The sequence below is a fragment of the Megascapheus bottae genome, chromosome 17, assembly GCF_031878675.1.
Source record: "Megascapheus bottae isolate mThoBot1 chromosome 17, mThoBot2.hap1, whole genome shotgun sequence".
Lineage (NCBI taxonomy): Eukaryota > Metazoa > Chordata > Mammalia > Rodentia > Geomyidae > Megascapheus > Megascapheus bottae.
Window position 1 is genome coordinate 44803920 of NC_143525.1, and position 24621 is coordinate 44828540.

Sequence of the window (24621 nt, forward strand, 5' to 3'; positions counted from 1 at the left end):
TTCCCCTCCCACCCCTGCTTTTGCTAGTCCTGGGGTTTGAACTCAGGGCCTGGGCACTGTCTCTGAGCCTCTTTGTACTCAAGGTTAGCGCTCTACAGTTTGAGCCACAGTACCACTTTCAGATTTTTATTTATTTATTTTTTTGTGTGGGTTATGGGCTTTGAACTGGGTCTGGACACTGTCCCTGAGCTCTTCAGCTCAAGGCTACCACCCCACCCTTGAGCCAAGCCCCACTTCCCATTTTCTAGAGATTAATTGGAGATAAGAGTCTCTTTTGTGCCTGCACTGGCTTTGAACCTTGATCCTCAGATCTCAGCCTCCTGAGTTGCTAGGGTTACAGGTGTGAGCCACTGGTGTCCAGCTCTTGCCTCTTCTTTCTAAGAGATGTAGAAACAAAATCCATTGAACCATTGTACCCTTTGATTTCTTTAGCTGCCAGATGGGAACCTAAGTCCTTGCCCTTCTTTGGACTAGAAATGTGTTGTAGACATTCTGAGTATGAACACAGCCAATTCCTCTCCTTATTCAATGTTTCCTTATGGGTTCCCATAATAATTCTTGTTCCCATTCTCCTAATAAAGTGGATCCTGTGTGTGTGTGTGTGTGTGTGTGCGTGCATGTGTAGACTGAGCCTCAGCTCCACTTTTGCTTTTTGGTAGTTAATTGATGATAAGGCATCTTTCGAGTAGCTAGGATAATACTGGTGGCATGAATCTCCAGCACCCAGCTCTGAATCCCTCTCTTGTACCAGGCACTATGCCAGAGTTGCAGTCATTGCAAACAGCAGCATTTGATGAGTGCCAGCTCTGTGTTCTGAAGGACACGTGGCCATCTATGACCTGCACAACTATCACAGACAATGATGAAACAGGTCTGAGTGGTTGGGCAACTGGCTGAGGGTTACACAGGAAGGTGATCACCTGGGGTTGGCTGCTGATCAACTCCTGCCACTTTCCTACCTTCCCAGTATGTCTGTCACTAGGCCTGTGGGTGATGGAATGCTGAAGGGACAAAGGGGACCTGGCAGCAGAAAGGAGAGCAGGACAGCGCCGTGGTTCCTTTTAGCTTTGCCAGGCAGTGGATGAGTGTCAGGAGCTCCCGTCCCAGTGTCTAACAGCATGAAATGTTTACTGTTCTTAATGGGGGAAGGAGGAGGGAAGAGGCAGAAGGATAGGAAAGTCACTGGACAAGACAGACAGGAAGTTAGCAGGAGTAGGAAAGAGACCAGGAGATCCAGAAGCTGAAGATGTAGTCCAGGTGGGGAAGGTCAAAGCTTTCATCTTGGTTTCCATGGAGGAACAATTTGGACTCCTCTGTGGGGAGAAGGCCTACCTTTTGGGGGAGTAAGTGAGATTTTACCAAGCCACTCTTACTCTAGCCCCTTTCGCTTCTGCCTGATGGTCTGGGGGCAGCGAGGTGGTGGTTGCAGCTGGTTCCTGGAACATTATTTTCAGGGCTTGGGTTTTCCAAGCTTCAGCCTCAGGGGTAATCAACCCTCTGTTTTGCAGATGGGGAAACTGAGGCACTGCAGAAGTTTTATCTCCTTCAGCCACAGTACAATGACTGGTAGCTTAGCCTCAGCCTACTGAGGCCAGTGTCGGAAGAGCAAGAAGGCAGAAAGCATCTGTTATGGCCTCCTGGGGTGGGTATTTGATGCATGCTGTTCTTTTGACGCATCACCATCTCTGGAGCAGAAATGACTGTGCCAATTTTACATAGGAAGAAAGTCAGGTTAATTGGATTGCCTAAGGTTACTTCTCTGGCGAGGAACAAGCCAGGACCTGAATCCAGATCTGGCCCTGAAGCCTGGGTCTTCTGCATGCTGTTATGCCTACAGGATGAGTGAAGGTGGGTGGAGAAGAACAGCTGCCAAACTTGTTCCCTGCCCCTCAGACTACACCTGGAGGGGACACTACAAGCCAGGAGGTGGGGGGACAGCTGGGGCACCCTGTTTCTGGAAGAGAAACTAGGTGGGATTTTTGACTTTATCATTTTTCACCAAGGACAAGTCTCTTCTTTCTGAGCCATGTGCAAGTGTGTGTGTGTGTGTGTGTGTGTGTGTGTGTGTGTGTGTGTGTGTGTGTGTGTTAGAAACAGATGAAGGTGTTTCATCCACTGAAGCCTCTCTGGAGCTCCATCTGGAATGCTGCCTCTGTTCAGGACACAGTCTCTGCTGGGTCCTAACCAAATTCTCACATCCCTCTCAGTCCCCTTGAATGAAGCCCCACACCTTCCCAAGATAACACATGGAGACTAAGAAACCCACTGAAAGGGAGAGGCAGGGGTAACCATACTGAGGTCTGATTGTGTTACACCAGGACATTTCCCCCTCCCTAGAAGTTGCCCTGAGATCTCTTTATTCCAGCTAGGTTAGTCGCTGTTAATTAAAGCAATTGTTAGACTTAATACCCATCCCATTAACATGTCTTCTAGACCTATTAATCACACCCTTGGAGGAAGGGGGTAGGGGAGCTTTGGGTGGAGGTAGCAGATCCTCAGAACCAAAGCGAGCTGCTTTTAGAGCCAAGGGGCTGAGACACTGTAGGCCATTCTAGGTCCTTCTCCAGAGTCTGGAAGCCTGCTGTGTCTAAAGCCCTTTGGGGTCCACCTGAGGCCTTTTGACTACCTTGACCCCTTAGAGGCCTCTCTCATCCAGCCTCCCTAGAACCTCTGGGACAGGCTGGGGAGAGGGCAGATCTCTAGTCACAGGCAGAGCTCTACCCCACACAGCTGTGCCTCTGCAGCTCTCTGGGGCCAGATGAAGCTCCCCAGACACCTCCCTTTTCCCTATCATGGCCCCCTGGAAGATAGGTGGACATGGGCTGAGCAGGGGTACACAGTCTACCAGTGGGCCTCCCCCAGAGCCTTCTCTGTCCTCTCTCCCTCTTCTCTGGGCCCAGCTCCTTCCCCCCGCCTCTCGGTGTCCAGGGCCAGCTGGGGCAGGAAGGGAGCTGGGGTGGGACCCTCAGAAGGTGCATAAATCATTATTGGCGAAGACCTCAGCCCTGAGCCGCGGGTAGAGGCTGCTGCCCACGGTTCAGGCCAGGGCATAAATCATAATTCCCCTACAATAGATCCTTTTGCAGCCACCATCAGGAAAACTGTGTTGGTTTTATCGATTTTTTGACACGGGGCCTAGGCAGCGGGCGGCTCCTGAATCATTATGAAATGAAACTGATTAGGAATTCATGGAATACTAAATAAACTTTACGAGCCCGTTGTAAGTTTTTTGATGCATGGGGAGCGGAAAATGAAAACTAATGATATAAAAATTACACAGCGTGCTGAGTATTATTATACCGCTATTGATTTGTTTCAAACTGTACATCAAAATCGAAGAGGGCTGGGGCAGCTCCTGCAGCCACGCTGGGGGTGTTTGGGCTTTCTAGAGCTGGGGGGCTGTTGTTTCCCCCCCCCACTACCTTGTATTTTTATCTTTCTTGTTTGGTAATCTGACTCCCTTCTCTCCACCCCATCTATTCCACAGCTGGCCCCAGGGAGTCACCCTTTGTCTACCCACGGGGCAGTGCTCAGCTTGCTACTGGATCCTGCTCATCTGGAATTCTTGGCTTCCTCTGGAGCTGATTCCTAACCAGTGAGTTTCCCTTTTCCCTCCTGCCTCCTTTCCTGTTTCTCATGGAAAAGCTAGTGTGCTTCCAGGGTGGTGTGTGTGTGTGTGTGTGTGTGTGTGTGTGTGTGTGTGTGTGTGTGTGTGTGATGATTGGCTTCTTACTCTGTATCTGGCGGTGTGACCTTTGGCACGTGTTTTCCCTCCCTGGATATGGTTCTGGGTAACAAAAGGATTGGATTCCATCATGCTTCTCCAAAGGTGGTACGTCTACTTATCCATACAGAGTGTCAAAAACACTCATCCGGGGCTGGCGTTTAGCTCAGCGGTAGAACACTTGCCCAGCATGTATGAGGCCCCAGGTCCCATCCCCAGCATTGAGAAACAACAACAGCTACAACAAAACCCAGCAGCACCAAAACCCTTTCCAGAGATGAACCGGCCCCACCTCGGGAGACATGTATGGGGACCTGTATGTTGATAAGTACTCCGGGGGACGCCAGCCCCCCAGAAATGGGAAATGGTTTACCCACTGGCTTCTCAGAAGTGGCCTTAAACCCACATATATTGCACTCTGTATCAGTCAGCTTTTGCAGGCTTCTAAGTGCAGTAACAACAAATTCCCAAATCTCAGTGTTTTGCAGCCTCAGAGGCAAATGATTTTGCTCATGGTGCGTATTGCTGTGGTCTGCCCCACAGCTCTCCATTCTGGGGTTCAAGCTGAAGAAACTCCCTCCAATCTGAGGCAGAGGAGAAAGCAAGAATGATATGGAGACATGTGACACTCCTAAAGTTTTTGCTTAGACATGGCATGTGTCCCTCCTCTCCTTCTGTTCACTGAAAGGTGTCACAGGCTCAGGTCCAGTGTTAATGAGGTGGACAGAACCTGTGTCCCAAAGGGCAGGGCTCCTGGGAGATGCCCTGCGAGGATGGGTTGGGAGAGAAGCCAAGGATATTGTGCACTGCCCCACTCCCTCCTGGGCTTGGGTTCCAGCTACTCCAGGACTCAAGGTCCCAGGGTGTGTTAGTCCCAGCTCAATTAGGACACACATGTGCCTACTTTCTACAGCCATGTGTTTCCCAAGCAGTGGTCCCCTCCACAGACATCTTCCTCTAACTCTTGGAGATCCCGGTCTTCCTGGTCTTTAGCAGGCATCCCTTTGGTGTTTTTGGTCTTGGATTCTTTCATTTCTGGAAGAAAGTAAAATGTCAGTCCTGGCTTTTCCATGGACCTGTATGACAATCAGAATTCTTCCATGACAGTGCCCATTATGCTCTAAATGAAGAGGGAAGGTTTAGAGGGCGTGTGTTGGATTTTCTTAAAAAGCGACACTTGCTTTGGTAGCTTTTTTTTCTTGGTGTCTTTTGTTACAAGTAAATTTTGACCACATTCCTTTTTCTCCTTTCCTTTCCCTTCCCTCCTCCCACTCCTTCCCCCCTCCTCTCTACTGTAGAGAAGAAAGCAGAAACCAGACTTCAACTAGCTAATGCAAAAAGAAGTTATTGACTGTTGAAGTAACCAAATGAGTCTTTCCCCTTCAGTGTGATTTGGAAGTTTAGATAATCTTATCAGAGATCTGTCTTCATCTCTCAATTGTTCTTGTGGTTGGTAGATAGCCCCTTACAGTGGAAATATGGCTGCCAGTAGCACTAGGCCATGTCCTTAAGGGAATATCTCTTTTCCTTAGCAATGGTAAATTTCCCAAGAGCAGATTTCCTTTGTCCAGCTTAGGTCACCTATCCATCCTTCAACCAATTACTACAGTGGGGAGAGGCAGAGGAAGAATTTTAAGTCAGGGAGTGAGCTTTAGTGCTGCAGACTTCATTCATGTGGATGATTGTGGGAGAGGAAGGCCGGCTCCTACAGAAACTATGATGTTTTAATAGAGAGAAATTTGGGGCAGATAAAAGCCAGAAGTGTCCAATGAGATCTAAGGCTGGAGGCAAGAGCAGCAGGTGGGGTAAAGGCAGAGTAGGTGGGGCTCTTCTAAGTTATGTCTGGAAATTTGGAAACAGGCCAAAGCCCAAGTCTAAGTGTTGAGGGTCTTGCCCAAATTCTAGGGCAAGTTCACCCTATTTCTACAAGAGTATGGCTGATGAATGTCACAGGGGAATGGAGAGCTATGCTTCTCCCTAGGGCTACAGATGTGGGTTTGAAGCCAGCTGTACCCTTTCCAGATGGACCCTGAGTGGATGTCCTGTTTTCTTGGAGTGGAGTTTGACTCCTGTGCCCTCTTTGTCTAGAACTTGCCATGGTGGATGGAATTTATCCTCTCTTCTGAACTGGTAGGACTGGTGTGTATTCCCTGCTGGTCTGGGACTGAGGACAGGGCCATGTCAGGTTGGTCCTTCAAACTCCATCCCTGTGCCTGTTGTGTGGGCACATGAATCACGGAGGGAATGGAGTGCCAGGGGTGACTGCACAGGGTCCTGTACACAGTTGCAGCTGCACACACGGGCCCTGATTGCGGTGGAACGGTGGCCTCATCTAGCACATATTCCCATGCTGGTAGCCTGTAGAATGTCTCCTAGTTCTCAGAGTGCAGACGAATAACTCCATTGAAATCTTCATGGGAAGATGGAACAGATGACATCACATGCCATACCCCAAACCAATCACGCCACACTTTGGCTCCTCTTTCCTTTGCTAGCTCTTCCTGCCAGCATTTGTCTCCAACCCCAGGTTCTTAGAACACCCCAAATCAAACTTGGTCCTCATCTTACAACCCCCAAGCTTGGTAACAGAGGCTACAAGACCCTACTTCACCCCACCTTTGTATCATGGGGCCCATTTAATCCCTATACTAGCCCCCAAGCCCTTGTGTGCCCACAACTGCATTCTGTGTGAACACCCTGAAGCCAGAGAGGGAATGTGGCATGCCTCAAGCCACCCAGCCCCTAGGTGGTTTTCCTCCTAAGTCCCGCTCCCCCTCTGCCCCACCACATGCTTTATTTTCCCCTGTGGCTCAGAGATACAGGGATGGAACACGCTCACGTCTGGTTGGCTGTTCTCCTGGAGTTTGGGGGTGCGACACATATTGAATGTAGATGTGGCTCTAAGCAGGCCGTTCATTCATTCCTGACCGTATCGACTGCAGAATTGAGTGCTACAAGTAAGAAGGAGTTTAGCTATTATTCTCCCACTGATTTGATTTAATGTTTGGTTTATTCCTGTTCCTCCCCCTCCTCTCCTCATCAGGCTGACATTTGCATAGCATTTCCCTGCAGTTTTGTCGAACACACAGTTTTTTCTGGTAACTCCCTGTGTTTGGCTTGAATAGTTTTCTTCAGGGGAGTTGAGAACCTAACAAGTCACCTTCTTCCTCCTGGCCCCAGCTTATGTGCTCTTTCCCCAGGGGAAGAGGCACTTAAAGGACCCCATGACTCAGCTCTTGGCCTCTGTGAGCCTGTGAGATGCCTACTACCTGTGCTTCAAGTTTGGTGGGGATTCCAGTGTGCTCAGGCATGAGTCTGCACTCCTGGGAAACCTCTGTGCCCCTGGGAGACCTCTGCGCTCCTGGGAAACCTCTGTGCCCCTGGGAAACCTCTGCGCGCCTGGGAAACCTCTGTGCTCCCGCAGGCAATTCTACCAGAGCCTCAGAATCCTTAAAGTGCCAGAGGTGTGGTGGCGGCGGCGGTGGTGGTGGTGGTGGTGGTGGTGGTGTGTGCGCATGCGCAGTGATGGGTGAAGGGCCCTGTTTCTGTCCATGGTGCTGATTTTATTGGGCAGCTTTGGGATACCAGGTGTCACAGTTTAAGTGAGGGACAAGTTGGAAGCCTTCTTCTCCACTAAAAGGCTGCCAAGCTAACTGAAGAAGGGCATGAACAGAAACCTAACAGTTTCCCAAGTCCATCCTCCAGCTAGCCCTGTGGCTAAACTGGGGTTACTTGTTGGGGTTTCCAGGAGGCAGTCAGAGGCTGGACAGGAGATCAGTGCATCGGCAGGTTGGTTGCCTTCTTAAGTTCCTGATGCTCCCTCCTCAGTGGCATGTCCCTGAATAGAGAGAGAGAGAGAGAGAGAGAGAGAGAGAGAGAGAGAGAGGGAGAGAGAGAGAGAGAGAGACTGGATCTTGGATGTCCTTGGAAGGTTGGAAGGACCTCTTGCTTCTGAGATGCTTTCTTGTTAACTGCCACCTCCTTCCTGCCCTCCCTGACCAACCACAAAGGAGGAAAAAGAAAAGGAAAAGAGTCCTTTCTTCCTCTTCAGGTGGCTTGTGGCGGATTACTTAGCGTTTGACACGGAGTGTCTCTGTGTCACTGTTCCTGGGTGGAATTAAATCAGGGCAGGAAAATATTAATTTGGAGTTGGGGATGGAGGCCGCTCCTTTCCAATTACTCTCCACCCCATCAGGCTTATCCTGGCGCAAACAAGGAAGAAGGCTGGATTAATTGCTTTGGACTCTGCCCCACTCCAGTCCCAATTACTGGGCTGGCTTGGCTTCCAGCATTACGAAGCCCACTGCTGTGCAGGAAATTGTGTGAAATTTTAACAGATTTGCAGACGCAATAATGGAGCACTGGATCTGGGGCCAGCGTTCTCCAGGCTGCTGAGCCCTCCATGCCTCAGCTGAGGTTAAGCTGTTTGGGGTTTCTTTGTGTATTAAAGGATCATCTGGTTAACCCCCGAAGCCTCCAGAATGGTTCTGACCCTGACCCTCAGAGGCAGGGTCAGTTCCTGAAGGACCAGGAAGCCCACCAGTTGGATAAACCATCTTCCAAGCCTCCTCAATGGGCCAAGTGTTTATCTGCAATGTCTGAAGTCTTTTCTGTCACCACCTGGGGCCATCTTAGAAAGGGAAGAAGGGAGTTCCAGGAGGTTCAGTAATTTACACCAAGTAATATGGCTACCTAGTGGCAAAGCCAAGACTTGACCCCCTAAAGTCTGTAGCCACTTGGACTCCCACACTTCTGTCCTTTCCTTTCCTTATCCATTGGCGCGGGGGATCAAATTCAGGTCTTTGTGCATGTCAAACATGCCCTTTAACCACGGAGTGACAGCCCCGGCCCCAGTCCCTTCTTGGTTTTGATATACTGGGATGTGAACTAAGGGCTTGTACATGCTAGTCAGGGACTCTACCATTTAAGCCATGCCTCCAGCCCCAATTCTTTCTTCTTAAGGCCGGTCATAAATGTGTTTCCTTCTCACACTTGAGCTTCTAGAGTGCCAGATCCTTTCTCATCCTGTCTCTGCATGTTCAGTTATTGTCAGGATGCCTGGCATACTGCCATGAGAGCTTTGTTGAGCTGGGCTAGCCTAACACTTGACTCATGGAATCAGGGCCTGGGCTGTTTCAACCAGACATTTGTGGATCATCTGCCCTATTGTACCCCAGCCCTACTGTAAACAGTAGTATGCATTATTTCTGTTAACCCTTACTATGATTCCATGGAGTAGGCATCACCCCCTCCCCTAACTGAGAGACATAGGAATAAGGATCAGAGAGATGAATGGATTTATGTGGGGTCACACATACAGTCTGGTCTGTCTGAGGACTTCGGCTTGTCTTGTTCAGGGAGTTAGGAAAGCTTGGGATATAGGAACAGGCCACCTGGGCATGTACTTCCTGAGGTGTGGGTTTCTAGATCCTTTAAAAGCTATGGTTTAATATTAAATTAGCTTCTTACCAAGTTAATATGTCCAGCTGGCAAAAAAGTGGGGGATGTTTTGGTGAAAAGTAACAGTGGAACTATATCTCTTGTTTCCAGTCTAAATCCTCTTTGGGTCTCTCCCCTAGGCCCTGTGGAGCAGGATCTGAAAGCCATGGATGCAGCCTACCATTCCAGTTTAACCCAGAAGGAAACCAAGGCCTAGAGAAGGGCAGTCACACAGCCTCAGGGGTCTTTTATGTGAGGAGTGTGTGGTGAGGTCTTACCCCTGGGCTATGGCCTAATGTACATTCCTTCTGAGGAAGCTTAGATTATTTCATTTTCTGTTCACTGAGACTTCAATCTGCAGTAAGGGTCTGGAGATTCTTTAGGGAAGAGGCCCTGAGGATTGTGGGTTGGATATGAAGGGTGGGTAGGGTGGTCAGCTGGGGACAGTAGCTTCACTTCAGTGTAATTTCTTTTCTCCCACTGTCTCTGTCCCTCCTAATTCTCCCTCCCTCTTGAGGGGAAGATTTCTTCACATGCCTTTCCTTGACCCTAATGTCTGTAGAGACCAAGGTGATCCATAGCTTTCCTGGATCTTTATCTCTTGTCTATAATCAGAAGAAGGATTTTTTTTTAAAGATTGAAAACCCCAGATACCCATTTATTTCCCCCACAAAAAATTCAGACTGATGAAGGCCTCTGTAGTTAGATACAAAATGGAGAACTGAACTTCTTAGCAGCCTAAGTAAAAAAGGAAATTATTAAGTCCTGGTGGCTCACACCTGTAACCCGAGCTATTCAGGAGGCTGAGATCTGAGAATCATGGATCAAATCCAGCTCAGGCAGGAAATTCTGTGAGATGCTTATCTCTATTTTAATACACGACTACATGGTATGGTGGCTTATAGTGGTAGAGTACTTGCCTTGAGGAAAAAGAATCTCAGGACCAGAGCCCAGGCTCTGAGTCTAAGCCCCAGGACTGATATTTAAAGAAAAAAGAAAACATTATGGTTTCATAATTTATCTTGGTGAACAATAGGATGTATATACATATATATATATATATGTTGTTGTTGTTGTTGTTGTAAGATCAGTCTTTGAACATTTTTGGTGACTCTTTAAGCAGGAGACCTATGAGTGAGTTCATGGATGGGGCTTTGTTTTCACTGGGGTAGCCCACACAGAAGTGTCTGTGTAATCATGTCAGGTTTTTGGAAGTTGCTAAGAGAAGAGGTCTGCCCTACTGTCAAACATAGAAGATAACTGGGACTTGGGCAGTGGGGCCTTTGCTCTCTGGTTGCTTAGTTCTTAGTTCTTTTTTTTGCTAATCCTGGGGCTCGAACTCAGGGCCTTGGCATTGTCCTTGCACACCTTTTGCCCAAGGCTAACGCTCTGTTACTTGAGCCACAGCATCACTCCCAGCCTTTTCTGAGTATGTGGTACTGAGGAATCGAACCCAGGGCTTTACGCATGCTAGGTGAGCACTCTACCACTAGGCTACGCTCCCAGCCCTCTGGTTGCTTAGTTCTGAAGGCAGTGGCAGTTATTATACAAATACATTCAGAAAATTCCATAAGATCTGCCCAGGAGAGGGAGACGGTAGGAGGCATAGTCATTGACCTCGTGTATTCCAGCCCCTGCCTTGGGAGCTACAGTGAAGAGGGTAGGCTGGGCAGTGGGAGGGAAGCTGGGAGATGGATTGGATCTGCATTCTGATCTTACTTGAACATCCAGGAGAAAATTCCACCAAGGAATTGTGTTCACACTCCTCCAGGCCTCAGTGTTGCAATGCATTGTTAGGCCTGGGTTGAGGTCACTTACTCACCAGGCCTAAGGTGGCTGCTGAGAGCAAAGGGGATGGGGACAGAGCCCACAGAGGGGTGAGTGATTTGGAGAAGAGATTTATGGGGTTAAACTTGGGGAAACGAGTGCTCTGTAGCTCAGAAACCTCAGCCTCTGGTGGGACTGCTATAGGAAAGAAGGTTCCTGTACCCTGGAGACAACAAGGTAGAGGAATGAAGGTGAGGTATGTGGCTACTTTTTGTCTAATTTTTGCCCACTTTTGCCATTTAGCAAAAGGAGAATTAATTATGTGTAGGGGATGCCCCTTAATTGCCATCATTTAGTGTAAGAAACAGGCCCTCTCACAGTCCCGCCTTAGCTAGCCCCCCACCACCAACAGCCTTGTTGATGAATGGCCAGTCCCTGGCTCAGGAACTGTCTCTGACTGTTTGGAGAGCTCCTTTCAGCATGGTTTGCCAGGCCCCACCTCTGGGTGGGTCTCATAATTTGCATTTCAAACAAGTTCCCAGCTGATATGAATGCTATCGCTTTGGGAGAGTCATCAGAGCAGGGTTTCATGTAGCCCCTCCTCATAGCACCGCCCCTCCTCTTACAGGGGTCCCCTATGCTATTGGGGAGAGAGGCATGGCCATCTCTGACACTTCACAGCCCCTATGTATGTGGCGGGCAGAACACACATGTGCATTCTCTGCGGTCCTTCCTGAGCTGGATTCTACGGGCACCTGCTTCCTGCAGCCCTCACCGTCGGGAAGCCATTATTCTGCAGGCTCTCTGCTTCCACCCTACCTGTGAGAGAGAAGCTTCAATGAGCCCTGTGAGGCGTCTGCAGTGGCAGGAGGAAGACTACAATTACAGCCCTAATTGTGGGGCTCCAGTCAGGCCTCTTTCTTCATTGATTAGAAGCTGGCTCTGTGGGCTCTGCTGGCTTTGCCAGAGCCACCATCCAGAGAACCTGTTTGCACCTGTGTCAAGGCGAACTCAGGAAACCTAATTAGCTGGTTTGGTGTTTTATAATTAGATCCTTTAAAAGAATTCATAGGTGGTGATAATAAGCCCATTTAGAAATCTATTAAGCTTTGGGGGGAAGTTGGACATAAACCTTATAACTCTCACACTAGCTTCCTCTTTCTTTTTCCCTCTGCTGCCTCGTTCTGCCAGTCAAGCACCCCTCCCTGTCTTCATCCTCAGTATGTCTCCCTCTGCTTCAGGGTTTGGTACTGATACCGACCCATATTTATTGTTCCTCAGAATAACTTCTTTTCATCCTCACTCAGCCCTGGGAGGGAGGTGCCCTCAAAGTACCCATGTTACAGAGAAAACCAGGCCTACACAGAGATCTACTAACCCATTGGAAACTATGTGCCTGAGCCAGACCTTGAGTCTCCACCATCTGGCTCTGACACCCACCTTGTTTTGCCTATTCTACATTTCTGCCCAGCCCAGCCCTCCCTACTCCAATACTCCCAGCAAGAAGGCTGAAGTTTCACTCATCCGATTCCTGCTGGTTCAGAGCACTGGTGCCAGCGATTCAGAGCTAACTTGGATGGGTCACTATGAACAATGGCTTCACATTCATTTTGCTTCTCTAAGTGACTTTTCCCATCTGGATTTCTGCCAGTGCAGAAATGCTTTCTTCCTTTCTTTTCTTGCATGTTCTGGGCTGGGAAGCAGTTCATTTACAAATGAACTGAGAAGTCCCTGATGCACCTGTATGGACACTGGGTGCTCTCGAATCTTCCCTTGTTACCTTCATAGCACTTACCATTCTCATCCACTTGATTTTGACCTCTCCCTCCTAGTTCAAATGCAAGCACCAGCGGGATAAAGACTTGGTATGCATTCCTTTCTCTGGGGCCTTCACTGGTTCCCAGTACAGAGCTATTTGCTGAAAGCCAAATAAGATAATATGTTGGACCTAATCTTTAGTTTCCTCATCCATAAAGCAGACAGAAAGCCTCCTCCATGCACACACACACACACACAGCAGCAAGGTGGCTGCTATACAGCTGGTGATCCGCAAAAGTTGGTGTCTCACTCCACCCCTTCCACTTGCCTAAGTGAAGCAGGAAATGGCCAGAGCTCTGCTACTTTTAATAGCTCTGAATGAAAGTTCTTCCTCCTCTTCCTCCTCCTCCTCCTCCTCCTCCTCCTTCTTCTTTTAAAAAAAAGCACAAAAGTTTTTTCTCTAAAGTAAATGAAGTTAAGTTTTGCTGGGACATAATGCCTGAAGACTTCTCAAGTCAGGAAGTCTAGCCAGAAGGTGACGACCAGAGTGGCCTCATGGTGACATGGAGTATGGACTCAGGTCTTTGTCTCTGTAGCCATTACAGTGGGAGGTGCAGCTGGAGTGTAATCAGCTCCTCTTTCCATGAGTTCCTCGTGTGTGTGTGTGTGTGTGTGTGTGTGTGTGTGTGTGTGTGTGTGTGTGTGTGTGTGTTTTGGGAATGAGTGGAGGTCTGGCTTGTGTTTTCATTCATGGAGCTTGAACTCTGGGCCTGGGCACTGTCCCTGAGCTCTTTTTGCTCAAGGCTAGCGCTTTACTACTTTGAGCCACAGTTCTGCATCTGGTTTTCTAGTGGTGAATTGGAGATAAGAGTCTCACAGACTTTCCTGACTTTGAACTGTGATCCTCAGATCTCAGCCTCCTGAGTAGCTAGGAGTACAGATGTGAGCCACCAGTATCCAGCAGGTCTGGAATTTTTAGACCTGGTATGCAATGGATAGGTCTCTACATCATTTCCTTGCACAGCTGTCTGCACTGTCTTGCCTGTAGGCTTTGCTTTCTATACTTGGCTTTTGTTAACTCTAGTCCCCACTTGTGGCCTGCTTTATTTCTGCCTCTGCAGACTCTCCATATTCTTCAAGGGCCTTCTCATAAAGCTTTTTCTGAACCTCTTAGCTGGGAGAGAAATCTTTCCTTGACTCCTTCTTCTCCCTCTGTCCAAGCTCTGTGCCTTTTCTGACTGTGTCTTGACCTGTTTTGTCCCCCTGCTGAGCCATAGAGTCTTTCATGACTGCTTTTCCCCGTTCTGTTCTTCCCAGAGCTCTCTGTGTGGCATTGTACTTGAAATAGGTTCTCGCAAATGGTTCAACAACTGTGTGGCTCAGAGGATTTCTTTTGAATGGCTTGCTTTGACTTTCCCTGGTTGGGGTGTGTGGGGCAGGGTCTTGTGTGGAGCATTAGGGTCCTTTTGTGACTTGACTGCTCGGCTCGTGTGCAGAAGCTCTGGAGTGCGTGCCCACACCTCCTCCTGTACATCTCCCATGCATTCACGGAGCCCGGTGGTTGTCTTGAGTGTGTTGGAGGGGGTGGTACGGTGGCAGTCTAGTGCCCAGTGATGGATGAGGGGGGTGGAGGTGACTTTCCCAGGGGAAGATTAGCGCCTGGCAGCTATGATTTGTCTCATGCCCTCCTGTCCTTTTGCTGGGCCCTACTGAAGAGTCATTCATTATACAGGCTGCTGTCATGGGCTGGGGGCAGGGGCGAAGCAGTGTGCTTGGTGGGGTGGCAGGCAGACCCCCTCATGCCAGAGACCACAGCCCCTTTTGGAGCCCTGCAGCAGCACTCTGGCATTGTGAGAGAAGGGGAATACGTTGTTGCTCACTTCTTCAACATATCCCTGTCACCAGGGCAACGCTGTGCCATAAACTGGGGAGGAGCATTCACTCATTCATTCATTCATTTGGCAAACAAATCGTTTTGTGGCTTCACTGAATATATGCTAGACCCAGACTCTTCTTCTAGGGAGCTAGAGGAAAATGGATGTGTGGATGGAGCAGGCAAAGAGGGAACAGGAGCTGTGAGACATGGAGACCAATTTCCTAGGACCCCAAGGGACAAGTAGGAAGTCACAGATGTTGCAAAGAGCATTGCACTGGGAGGCTCAAGTTTGAGCCTTGAATACTAGACTTTGTAACCACATCTTGGGGCTACTGCTATGCTCTGTACCCTGGAAGATGCTCTGTGAGTGCATGGGTCTTCTTCATTTGCTATGAAGATGAAGTGGATCAAGGATGGGATTAAGGTAGTTCGGGCAGACACTGGAGAAAAGAGTACATCTTCCTCCACTCCTGTGGAGCAAGTGCTCGGCAGTTTTCTTTTTTGTTGTTTTGTTGTTTTTTTGATTTTTGGGTAATGGTGTTTGAACTCAGCCTGAGTGTTGTCCCTGAGCTCTTCAGCTCAAGTCTCCTACCCTACCTCTAGCCAAGCCCCACTTCCCATTTTCTAGAGGTTAATTGGAGATCAGAGTCTCAGGTCCTTTTGTGCCTGGGCTGGCTTCAAACCTTGATCCTCAGATCTCAGCCTCCTGAGTAGCTAGGATTAGAGGCGTGAGCCACCACACCCAGCTTGCTCTGCAGTTTGCAATGAGTACACTTCCACTTTGCATTTTTTTGGTCCTTTCAACAACTTTCCAAGCCAGGTCAAGGTAGGCACTGTTCATCCTGTGTTACAGGATAGGAAGGTAAGTGACTTGCCCACGGTGATTTAGTAGGTGAGTGAGCAGGACTAGAATCCATTTTCTCATCCTCGAGCTGTGTTTTCCTATTTCCACACACTGGAGTTATTCCTCCTTTATTTGTTTATTTGTTCATTTATTCAGCTAGGCAGGACTAGGGATTAATTCAGGACCTCAGGTTGGCTAAGCAAGTTCTCTGCTGCTTAAGCTGTGACCCAGATCCTTTGGATTTTAATTTGCTTTTCAGATAGACTCTTGCACTTGCAACTTGGGTAATCTTAGACCATGATTCTTCTGCTTCTGCATCCTAAGTAGCTGGACTGCAGGTGTACACAACCACAAAGGGCTTGTTTATCTTATTTAATTCTAATTTCAGTTGTAATTTTTGTTGTTCATTCATTCCATTGCTTAAGGCTAGCACTCCACCACTTTGGGCCACAGCTCCGCTTCCAGTTTTCTAGTAGTTAGTAGAAGATAAGCACCTGAAGAGGACTTTTCTGCTCAGGCTGGCTTCTAACTGTGATCCTCACATCTCAGCCTCCTGAGCCTCCTAGGATTACAGACATGAGTCATGGGCTTGTTGTTGTTTGCCGTTCACAGGGCATGAATTCAGGACCTGGGCACTGTCCGTGAGCATCCTCAAGGCTAGCACTCTACCACTAGGCCACACTCCCAGCCCTAAAGGGCTTGTTTTTAAGATAAGGTCTTGCTAACTTTTTTCCATACTGGCCTCAAACTGTAATCCTCTCTGCCTCCCAAGGAACAAGAATATGCCAACATGCTGCCCCAAATTCCTTCTCCTTCATGAGCTCCATTATCTCTGGGTCAGAGTGACATTATCATGAACATCTGGGGCTCCCATTCAATGAATGGAGGAAAGACCTTCCTCGTGTTTCCATGCTTTTTGCTGCTTCTGGGCACAGAGGTTTCAAGGTATGGTGGGGGGAGGGTGGTAAGCAGAGAGAAAAGGGCTGTAAGTTTGAGAGTGGTAAGAGGAGAGAGGAGGGCAAGCCAAGATTTCCCAAGAGTTCTTGTCTAACTCTGATAAGCCAGTGGCTAAATTAGTATGGTATGGAGACCAGAAGAAAACTGACCAGGGGAAGAGGAGGGGAGGAAGACAGGAAATGGAAAGAAAAGAGGAAGAAATGGGAGTTGGGGTGGAAAGCATGAAAAGCAGAGGTGGGGCAGGGGACGGGAAAGGAAAATAAAACTAGTATGGGAATAAGACAGGAAGGAATCCAGGAGAGGTTGAGAAGGGAGGGAGAGAAAGGGGAAGGAGGGAGACCAAGGAGGCTGGGGAGGGCGTTGGGGGAGGGCCAGCCTGGCTCTGGCAAGGGGTGGGAGATTGAAGGCTGAATCGCAGCAGGCAGTAGAGGAGAGGAATAAGTCATAAACGCTGTGGGGGCAAAGGTCAAATATAGACTGATGGCTCCATTGTTTCCCAGCCAGTGAGGAGGACGCTGTTGGGGGGGGGGGTGGCTAAGATGCTTAACCCTTCCCTGCCCAGCCTTTTGATGGTATGGCAGGTAGAGGGACTAGGAGTGAGGAAAACACCTGAGCATGTGTGTGTGTGTGTGTGTGTGTGTGTGTGTGTGTGTGTGTGTGTGTGGTAGGGGAGCATTTAGGACTGGAGTGAGGGCCAGAGAGTGGACCCACAAGGTTGGATTGCGGATCTTTGCAGAAGGGATTCCAGAGTCCTCTTCACTCAAATGCACAGGAGATTCAAACCTGTCACCCCTCTTGTCTGTCTGGAACACCTCTTTTGCATCCTTATTTGGAGGAAATCTAAGGAAGGAGGAGGCTTCTGGGACATGGCTCTTGAATAGCACCTGCCAGCAACAGTAATGAATAAATGCTGTTACAGATAACAATGTAAAGGAAATATTTACTAAATAATGGCACAATCCATATTATCAATACGTATAACTAAATGTGCAGTGTGTGTGTGTGGTATGGTTTAAAAATAAACATAGCACTGAACACAACAATGTAGTGTGAATGGTATGATCAAATACTGGTTTCATTAATGAAGAAATTAATGCTTAGACTTGTTTTAGATTGTCTCCATTAATAGCTTTCAGAATCTTGATCCACACATCTTTTGGCTATCACACAACTTTTTTTAAAAATAATTTTTTATTGTGATTAATAGAAGGGTTACATTACATTCACCAGATAGAAGGTGCATAACTTCACAAACATTGATACCCTTTCTCATGACATGGTCCCCATTTCCCTCCCACCCACAACTTTCTTTTTATTTTTTTCCCAGTCCTGGGGTTTGAACTCAGGACCTGAACACTGTCCTTGGGCTTTCTCAAGGCTAGAGCTCTACCACTTGAGCCACAGCACCACTTCTGGCTTTTTCTATGTATGTGGTACTGAGGAATCGAAACCGGGTCTTTGTGCATGCTAGGCAAGCACTCTACCACCAGGCCAAACTCCCAGCCCCTATCACACAACTTTCTTTGGGAAGGATGATACACACATTAGGATTAAAAACATAAAGACTTGCAGGGAATATTTGCTTATGAAATGTGTGTGGAGAAAGTCAACCTGAATTGGGTAGAGAGGGAAAGAGCACCATGTCCAGCTGAGACAGCTCTTCAGTACCTCGGACAGCTCCCGAGTCTAGTTTCTCATTACCACCTTCCGTGGTGGTGGTGGTGGTGGTGGTGGGACCAGGAGTTGCCCACATTACTCTTCTCCTGGAACCCTCCTCAAGGAGAATGGTGGTTCCTTGTGTGTCCTGACTCCACCCCCCCCACCCTATGATGTATAGACTGACAAAGGACTTAATGCTGTGAATACATAAAGTGTTGGAGGCCTGGGCGGTGGAGGGTGACGGCTGCCCTTTAATGCTTGGCTTTTTAAAGATCATGGTAGAGTTCAGAAAGTATAGTCATGAGGTTTAATGATTTAATGGGGACGACTGGGGAGCAAAAATAGTTACTGCGCCCTGGGGAAAAGTGACTCCTCATACATATTACTTTAGCCTAATGGCCTATAACGCCTTCCCCCCTGGGCCCTTGTTGGGGGGGGAGTCACGCTACATAGCTGCTGTAATACTGAATGGCCTGATTAAATGCATATTAAACAATACTAAATTGGTAAAAGAAAAAAAAGGCAGAGGTGGTGCTAAATGTATTTATTCAGTTGTGGGGGGTGGTGAGGAGGAGATATGTCTCCTCTGACGTGGTTGGATGGAAGAAATCCCTTTCTGAGCATGCTCTCCAGTGAGATATAGGGGAGTTATGAACAGCAGATCTTCTAGAGGGAATTGTGGGGAAGATACCTCCAAAACTGAGGGGAGGATGCCCAGCATGGAGAATCTGGAGTGAGCGCCAGGCATGGTGCTGGCAGCTCACACCTGGAGAGTTGGAAATCCAACGGATCATGGTTCTAGGCCAGTACAGGAAAAAGAGTTTTTTGAAACTCCCATCTCACAAGTGGTCATTTGGCTAAGTGCTGTGTGCCTATCACCCAAGCTACACAGGACAATCACCGTCTCAGGCCAGTAAGTAAAAAAATTCCCCCTCTCCACCAATGAAGAGCGGAGGAGGGGTGTGAAGAGCCAGGTTTATGCTTGGTCCCATGAGGCCCAGGGGATTCCCAGAGTGTAGACTTAAGATATAGATAGAGATTGTAAGTAGGATTTCTACACACGTATTTACCATGTTTTATGTATCCATTCATCTGTTGTAGGGCATCTGGGGAGTTTCCATAACTTGGATATTTTGAATATGCAGCAATGAACATGGACGTGCAAGTATCTTTACTTGTAATGATCTCCTAAGCAGATACTTTTGAGAGAATATTTTTTTTTTTGCCAATCCCGGAGCTTTCCTGTGATTCCAGGGCACTGGAACAGTTTCTTTACCTATAAACCTCACCAGCTTGATGCTGACCTTGGGTACCAGGGTTGCTGCCATGAGAATATAGCTTTAGTTCTGTAGACCTGACAATGCATGGTAGAATCACCTGGGGAGATTTGCAAGGCTGGTATCTGGTTTATATCAAGAGATTCTGATTCAGGCATCATGGGGATTGGTCCAAGAGTTGATATATTTTTTAAAAGTCTTCTTGTGCATCCCAAGTTGAAAGTCAGTTCAGCAGAGTCAGCCAGCATGGCTGCTGCCTTCTCTATTTCATAAGTGAGGAGTTGGGGTTCACAGGTCCACAGATATGATCCAAGGTTCCCGACTTCCTGCTCAGTGCTCCCCCCTCCCAGCATACCCTTTCCTTTCCCAGTCACACCATTCTGGCTCTGCTACTTTTTTGCCCAGCTAAGTGGAGGCCAAACATGGACCATGTATTTGTTTTGTTTTGAGGCAAGTTCTTGCTGTGCAGCCCTGGCTGGCCTCACACTTTTGCTCCTCCTGCCTCATCCTCCCAAGTATTGAGTTACAGGCATATACTACCACATTGGGTTAAAAAAGATTGTTTTATCACTCAGCTCTGTCTGAGATGTCAATACCTGTGGTTTTCTAGTCCCAAGAAATTTCCAGACCATTTCTCTGGCCCTTAGTCCCTTGGGCCTCGGATGACCTATGGCCTCCCGTAGGAACGCTTTAAAGATGGACTGTGGAACATAGCTGTCTGGTTTTAAATCCTGGACCTGCTGTTATTACCAGTCTAACTTGGGGCCAGTTAATTAACCATGTGTGTTTCAGTTTTCTCATACAGTAATAACTGTACTTACATGTGGAAGGGTGGATACCAGGGTTTGATGAGTTAATACATGTAAGAGTACTTAAAACAGTGTCTGACAGTAATTGCTATATAAGTGATAGCTGCTGTTGATTTAACACTTTTTTAATGTTCTTGCTTCTCATAGACTGCAATGCATTAAATATATATTTACATCTGTTAATCAACACCAGAAGTTTGGACTGTAGAGTCTATTTGAGATTTGGTTGTCTGGACTCCTGAATGGCTTCGGATCCTAGATAGGATCCGGTTAGACAGGAGCTGATAAGTTAGAAGAAAACCTTCGTGTAGCTGAGCCGGGCTAAGGAGGACTGGACAGCTGTGTAGAAACTCAGCTCCAGGCAGTAGGCCAAGATGGAGAGCCTGACTTTGTTCCTTATAACACTTGAGAGTACCTAACTTAGTAGTGCAGAGTGCTAAGTCCCCAAAGCCCACTGGCGAGTGCTTATCAATGCAAAGGAGTCTTGCTTCCTGGGAAGAGTTGGGAGCTCATAAATGGACACTCACTTTTTCACACACTTACAACCTAACTTTCTTGAGATACTATGTCATTTCCAATGAGGCTTTGAATTTCTGGGATGGGATCCTGGTGGAAATAGAATGGTTTAGGTCCAGAAACTCTCAAAAGCATGGGCTACCTGCAGTCCACACAGCTTTCCCATTCTGCTGCCAGACACCTGACTGTGTGGCCTGAGGAGAACAAGGTAGAACATGCACTCGAGGAAAAGGCACCATCTTCTAAGACTAGTTTCTGAACCTTCAGATCCTGACACACCAGAACTGGCTGAGAAGTCTTCCCAATGTGGGCATCCTGTCCCAAGCCTTCTGTCCCGGACGGTGGCCTTCCTGGCTCTCACAGATGTTACCTCCTAGGCCCTCTACTTCTGGTTTATCTTGCTCCTTTCATTCAAATTGCTCTTCTCCACATCCAAATTCTGCCCAACCTTCAAAGTCCAAGCAGAATTCCATCATCTCCATCTGGTGTCGTGGGACTCACCTTAACCTCACTGTCCTAACCTTAAACTGCCTTGAGCTACCCAGGCCTCTCATGGTTCCACCACCGAACACTAAGCTTGTGCAGGGTATGGGGGCCTCACCTCACCCGTCTGTGTGTCCCTTGCTCTAAAATCAAACACCGCCCCTGTCCTGGAACTGGCACATGGTATTTAACAGATGGAAGACATGACTGAGTGCCCCCACTTGTCTTGAAGAGCAAAACTCACATGAAGTAAGAAGAGTTCTCCTTTCCTAGACCTGGCCAGAGAGACTTCAAAGGACAGTCCACTGCAGAAATCCCTGAGCTCCAGCCTCTGGGTTCTGCCCCCCTGGGGGAGGATGTGGGGGCAGAGCTGTGATTGATTCCTCCTTTCTGTTCCACCACACACTCCTCCACATTCTCCGGATCACACATTCTGCCCACTCTCCTACCTTCCTCCTCTCTCAACCACATTTAAAATAAATGCCCATTATAAAAAAAAAAATCCTTTTCCTTTCCCTGTCACTACACGAGCCAGGCTCTCCCACCCCCAGGTCCCTGACGCTCTTAGATTTTCCTGCTGCCACGTTCCACCCTGAGCCATGTCTTCTAGTATTTTGCTTTCAAATTGTGTCTCCTGCCATTTGTGCCACATTTAAAATGCTAACAGTACAGAATGTCATTTACAGAACCGGGGCGTTTGCTCCGGAAAATTAATTTGACTTATTCCTTCTGCCTGTTCCTATCTCCAGGCCAATATTATGCTACTCATTCTACAAGAGTAATACTTAATGAATAGGACTATTAATAATGTCAAGGTCCGCGGGGGCCTGGCGGCTAACGGATAGGCGTAGACGGAAGGAACCCATCACCTGATGCCTGGTTTAATGTCCCATGAAAATATCAGGCACTGCAGTGTAATTATGGAGCAGGGAGAGGCGAGTGGATGACGACCCAGAGTTTCTTAAATATTTTTCAAATTAGTTGATGCTTTTCCTTTTGGGGGAGGAGGATGTTTACCCCCCCATTTTCAGTTCTAGTATGGAATAGGTGGTAGGTTTGTCTCTCTCTCTGTCTCTCTCTCTCTCCTCTCTCTCTCTCTCTCTCTCTCTCTCTCTCTCTCTCTCTCTGTCTCTCTCTCTGTCTCTCTCTCTTTCTCTGTGTACACACAGAGGAAACAATGTATAATACAGAGCTATTAATAGCCACTCTCACCCTATCATGTTGAGATACTGTTTTGGAAATGAGAAGGGGAAGAAGGAGGGCTGGGGTTTTCACTCAACAGAAATAAAAGAAGATTGTTATAAACAATCCAGACTTTCACAGTGACTCCTTTTCTCTGCTCACCTCCTTTCCCAGGTACCCAGAGCTTCTAGTTGACAGGGCACTGCCTTGGTGGCCTGCAGGCCAAGCCCTCTGTCCCTCGACCATGGTGTAGAATACCCAAAGAGAGGGGAAACCCTTCCTTAGTGTTTGCTCAGCTTCTCCTCTGCTTTAAGCTTGATTTCTTTTCAGGTCCTGAGATTATAACCCTAGGTGGGCCCGCGTGGCTGCTTTTATAGGAATGGATCGGCAGGGTTGTGTAGGAGAGGGGTGGCCCAAGAACCCAGGACTGGGACTGAGGGAGTTGCAGTGGGAATTGGGTGCCGCAGGTCCATCCATCCAGTGCAGAGAAGGAGAAGGATTTCTGCCTTGTTGGCGGGTGAGGGTGAGAGATAATGGGTGTGAAAGGCCTGGGGCTATGGCTGACACTCAGAGGGGGATGACAATGCTGGTTCCTTCTGTTGACGGTGTTGAGCCCAACCAGAGGGAACCAAGTTCCTCTTCCTGTTGCAGGGTTGAACAAAGAGTGCACACCTTTTGCCTTGGGGGAGTGAGATGTGTGGGAGCATCCAGTCTCAAGTAGTCTTCTGTGGGGCAATCATGTTCCTTCCCACAGAGGAGGCCTGCTCCTCCCTGGAGGGCCTGCAGTATCACAGAGGAACCAGGAGCAGGGCCTGGTGCCTTCTATAGGAGGCCTTATGTTCTTCTTTTTTTGTTCTTTTTCTTTTTCTTTTGGTGCCTGTCCTGGGGCTTGAACTCAAGGCTTGGGTGCTGTCCCTGAGCTTTTTTCTTTCCTTTTTTTCTTTTTTTGCTCAAAGTTAGCACTCTACCAGTTGAGCCATAGCTCGACTTCTGACTTTGGGGTGATTAATTAGAGATAAGTCTCCTGGACTTTTCTGCCTGGGCAGACTTAGAACCACAACCCTCAGATCTTAGCCCCCTGAGAAGTTGGGATTACAGGCACAATCCTAGCACCTAGAGTCTTTTTTTTGAAGAGTTCTAACCTTGGCCTGAAAACGTTGTAGAGTGATAGGAGAAATCTAATAACACAGAGAAACTTCTGTTGTGGCTGGGAAAATGGAGACCCTGTTCTGTAAGAAATCTCTGTTCAATAGATAAGACAGGTTTTGTTCATGTGGCGGGGGGCAGTGTCACAAGGGCCCCCTAGTTTGATGGTATTGACAAATTCTTGTCTTAGAGAACTCTAAAACTAGTGAAGGATAAAAAATCCCAGTTAATGGTGAGACAGTGTCTGTGGGAGAGATTTCAGTGCGATGAGAGGAGTGGGGTGGGCTAAAGAAGTCTCTTCTGGTGGGAGAGGGCATCTCTAGTCCACTGGGAGAGAGGGACTGCTTGTATCAGGAAGATTCAGAATGATGAGAGAGAGAGAGAGAGAGAGAGAGAGAGAGAGAGAGAGAGAGAGAGAGAGAGAGAGAGAGAGAGAGAGAGAGAGAGAGAGAGAGAGCGCTTTCTGCAGAACATTCCCTGGTCTTATCATGGAGGGAATGTCGTGCCCCACTCTGAGGCACTGTCACCTTGACAGAAAGGACAGGGAGAATAAAGATAGACATATTTCAGAAGGGCCAAAGGGCTGGGCACTGGTGGCTCATGCCTGTAAACCTAGCTACTTAGGAGGGTGAGATCTGAGGATCAAGGACAGAAAAAGTCCATGAGACTCTTATCTCCAATTAAACACCAGAAAACTAGGAGTGGAGCTGTGGCTGAAAGTGGTAGAGTGCTAGCCTTGAGTGAAAGAGCTCAGAGATGAGCTCAGGTCCTGAGTTCAAGCCCCATGTCTGACAGATAAAAGAGGAGGAGGAGGAGGAGGAGGAGGAGGAAGAGGAAGAAGTCCAAATAACGGGAGGCATAATCCATTCAGCTCAGCTGGTTAGAAAATAACCCAAGCCAATCTACATGGCAGAGGCTGGATTGCAGGCAGGGTAGGTCAGAGCTGCCTGGAAGCTAGGTGGGCTGGCTTCTTTCAGCACTGTGGCCAAAAAGCGTGCACCCCTCCATACACCCCTGGGTTGGGCTAGTGCTTCCCCCACATACTGCTTTTGACACTCCTCAATCTATAGGGATCCTGACTTGCAGGGCAGGCAGCCAGGGTTTGTGACAGGCAGTGCTGTGCCCGGCTCCCCGGCTCTCTGCGAGTGTCTGTCTCCCCCATGCGTCCACAGCAACTCACAGAG

General features: G+C 48.2%; 1 long non-coding RNA gene across 1 annotated transcript in view; it reads left to right on the forward strand.

Moving 5' to 3' along the window:
* Positions 1-3500: 3500 nt before the first annotated feature.
* LOC150051987 (uncharacterized) overlaps positions 3501-24621 on the forward strand; it is a 28661-nt gene continuing 7540 nt past the window's right edge. Inside the window, exon 1 of the long non-coding RNA XR_016538467.1 lies at positions 3501-3595. This is a non-coding gene — a long non-coding RNA (uncharacterized LOC150051987). The remainder of the gene's footprint in view (positions 3596-24621) is intronic.